Source organism: Sinocyclocheilus rhinocerous, unplaced genomic scaffold (genome assembly GCF_001515625.1).
Source record: "Sinocyclocheilus rhinocerous isolate Xijiao unplaced genomic scaffold, SAMN03320098_v1.1 scaffold11, whole genome shotgun sequence".
Lineage (NCBI taxonomy): Eukaryota > Metazoa > Chordata > Actinopteri > Cypriniformes > Cyprinidae > Sinocyclocheilus > Sinocyclocheilus rhinocerous.
In genome coordinates, this window is record NW_015625587.1 from 2320258 (window position 1) to 2324137 (window position 3880).

The 3880-nt window shown below is 31.0% G+C and overlaps 1 protein-coding gene across 3 annotated transcripts in view; it reads left to right on the forward strand.

The window, feature by feature from the left end:
- LOC107755895 (t-SNARE domain-containing protein 1-like) overlaps nt 1-3083 on the forward strand; it is a 130889-nt gene extending 127806 nt beyond the window's left edge. For all 3 annotated transcript variants that reach the window (XR_001641749.1, XR_001641744.1, XR_001641753.1), the window contains one exon: nt 2773-3083. The gene's annotated coding sequence lies outside the window, so the exon portion shown is untranslated. The remainder of the gene's footprint in view (nt 1-2772) is intronic.
- The last annotated feature ends 797 nt before the right edge of the window (nt 3084-3880 follow it).

The window sequence follows — 3880 nt, forward strand, 5'->3', positions numbered from 1 at the left end:
ACCTCCTCCTCTTCTTTTTGTCAGAATCATCATTTGACATTTATTTTGTTGTTGTTCTTGATATTACGGGAATTCATAGGAGATGTTTAGTCACATGTATCTGCATGTTTTTGAAACAATATTGCAAATCACAGTGTGGCAATAACAATTATGAAAACACAAACATTTATGTGGCATTAAAATAGTGTGTATTGTAAAGGGAATTAGACTGACTAGAAAAGTATCTCATGGTGAAATGCATATATCTCACAAGTGTCACCTTAAAATGAACTTACAGGTATAGTTCACCCAAAACAGATCTGTTATAAAAATCTGAAAGACATATTTTTATGCATATAATAGAAACAGACCAAACAGACAAAAAGCACACTGAAATTCCCATTTAATATTTGTGCATGCAAGAACTTAATTTAATTTAATTTAATTTAATTTAATTTAATTTAATTTAATTTAATTTAATTTAATTTAATTTAATTTAATTTAATTTAATTTAATTTAATTTAATTTAATTAAATTTAATTTAATTTAATTTAATTTAATTTATTCAGCAATGATGTATCAAATAAATAATAAAAAAACTTTTACGTTATAAAAGAAAATGAAATCAGTTTCCACAAAAATATTAAGCAGCACAACAGGATAATAATAAATAAATGTTACTTGATCTTGTTGATGTGTCACTGAAGACTGGAGTAATGGCTGCTAAAAATTCAGCTTTTCCACTAATTTATTCCACGAATTAATTACATTTTAAAATAAATTATAATATAAAATAGATATTTTAAATTGTAATAATATTTCACAATATTACCGGTTTTACTGTACTTTTGCAGCAATAATGCAGCCTTGGTGAGCATAAAAGGCTTTTCAAATGAATTGTGTTATTTAATTATTTATTTATTTTTGCTTTCATTCAAGTATGCAGACGTGTTCTATAGAATTTCTGTCTGCAATTCACATTTTTGTTGCATCCCACTTATAGTAAATACTGTATGCCTACTGTATGCCTCTTTTTTCCCTTTTATTGGCCTTGTTTTGTTAATCTCCTCTTGTGACGATCCTTATACATTTTCCATTGTTCTGTCGTTATCTGCATTTTATTTGTGTGTGCATGGACGAAAAGCCACTCCACATGGGTGGGGAGGTTAAAGCAGGTAAAGAAGCATATCAAAAGGCTGCAGTGTCCTTCACTCTTATTTTATTGGACTGTTCTGAGTCCTCCATGTGTCAGCGCTGGCCTCAGATCAGCCCTGCAGACCCAGACGGGCAGAGACAGGTCATTTGAGATCAAACTTACCGTTCAGACTCTGCTGACGTGAACAGGAATCCTTAGGCACAGTGGGTGAAATGAGTCTGAGGGAAAAGAAAGACAGAGAGGAAGGTGGGTGACATGGAACACTTTAAAAGATGTGGGGTGTAAATCCAGGTAATTGTGCAGACAGTGGGAAGTGCTTAGAGACATTTTCAAGTGTCTGGTTTTTGGCTGGTTTCTGGCTGGTTACATAAGTTACATAAAAGCTGATTCATTCATTTTGGTCAGTTGCTTAACAGAAACGGTCACATTCTATTGCACAGATGGACTGCAATTGCTGATGATAACAAGTCACATATTTAAGGAATATCACACAAGCCAGAGTGCCTGTTGTATTAAATATCAGCTGGAACATTTATTTTCTAAAGTAAATAAAAGATATGTTTATGTTTCGTATCCCATTGACATTTTTTTTAAAAGCATTAAACTCCATTTATGCTTTACACAATTTCCCAAACGGTTAAGAATTTTTTTTTTATAAACATTTGTATACACACACACACAAACACACACATACATATATATATATATATATATATATATATATACATACATCACGACATTCTAATTTATTGAGATGCACCTGTATATATATATATACACACACACTGGCTACCAAAATGTTTGGAATAATTTTTTTTTCTTTCTTTTTTTTTTTCTGTAAGAAGTCTCTTATGCTCAGAAAGGCTGAATTTATTTGATAAAACACAGTGAAAACTGTAATATTGTGGAATATTACAATTTAAAATAACTTTTCTATTTGAATATATTTTAAAACGTAATTTATTGTGACCTGTGATGGAAAGCTGAATTTTCAGCTGACATTACTCCAGTCTTCAGTGCCACATGATCCTTCAGAAATCATTCTAATATGCTGATTTTGTTGCTCAATTATTATCGGTGCTCAGTTATTATTAATGGTTATTATTATGCTGCCTATTTTTGTACAATTGTTTCAGGATTCTTTGTTTAATTTAAAAAAAAAAAAAATTATTAACATTCTAAATGTCTTTACTGTTACTTTTGGTCAATTTAATGCATCCTTGCCAAACAAAAGTATTCTTTTCTTTTCATGTTTTCCATAAAAATATTAACTTACATTACCTTACTTACATAAATCCTAATTTACATTACCCACACCTCAGGAATTTTTTTATAATAAAATGTACAGTTTGCTTTGAAACCAGTTAATGTTTTAACTGGCTGGAAAGATGTTGCCGGGGGCGAAGCAGTTTGCCAGTGCGTCCACCAATTTATGTATGTATATATATATATGTATATGTATATACAGTGGTGTGAAAAAGTGTTGGCCCCCTTCCTGATTTCTTATTTTTTTTATATATATATATATGAAAATGTTCTCGTATCTTGTTGTACTTGGGTCAGATATCAGAATTATGTCCTTCATATTGGTGTTGACATGCTTTGTGACATTTGACCTTTTTCTGTTATTCTTTCAGAAATTGCTGTTTCGACTCTGCTGTGATCTCTCCTCAACTTCCCAGCAAAATGAGAGTCTATATGTAGAGGTTCACCTGCGCTCACTTCCTCTCTTCTAATCTAATCTATACTTCTGTCGGATTTTGTGTTTTACTGTGTATGCATGTATGGAAATGTGTGTGTGTGTGTGTGTGTGTGAATGTTCGTTAAAAGAGTCTATTTTTAATCAGTGCTTTGTACTGTAATGTGCAATTAATTGCTCCTTACCTCTTCAAAGTGGACTTGAATCAAAGAACAAAATCCAAATAGACTGGATGTTGCTGTAGGGCGTTTATGCCAATGTTAAAATCTCGTAAAAATTGACTGTGGTTTTGCTTGCCTGTAATTAAATTTGGATTTTAAAAAAAAAAAGTTTAATTAAGATAGTTTCAAACGGATTATTTCTTATAATTTGTATGACAGAGTTAGCATATCAAGGTTATGAGAAAAATATAACCACAATAAATTAAATGGTACATTTGTGTGAAGATCATCTGATTAATTTCCAAGTCGATGTTGGTTTTTCTGTGTTTTGTCCCATGTCTCAAGAATCAGTCTTATGCTAGTTCTCATATCAGCTCATATTGATCTTTTGCTGCTTACACTGTGCTCAAAATACATGTGTATATTTATTTTTCTAGGGCGCAAATATATAAACTGTGTCAAAAGTGTAACAGTGACATTCTTTTTAGGAACATTCTTTATAAGGCAATTATTTGTTATAAAGAAACATAACTGGTACATTTCTCTTTAAATATTGTAACCTGCTGTCTGTGTTTACCAAAAACTGGTATTATAAACTGACATTTGAATGCAGCACTTAACCTACCATTATAGAATACCTGTTGAGAGAGAAAACGGTGTTATTGTTATTATTTGCATAACCTTTTTTTTTTTTTATGAAATATTATTTCAAAGGTTCAGTAGTTTTGTATTGCACTGCTCTTAATATTCATTATTTAAGTTGATTTTTAATTGTTTATTTGCTGGCTTTTATTAAACGGTACAATGTAAAAACTCTCAATTTCTTTCGCAGTCTTGTTCGCACACACACTCAAAGCTCATAAAACCTCAGCAGATTGTGATGGA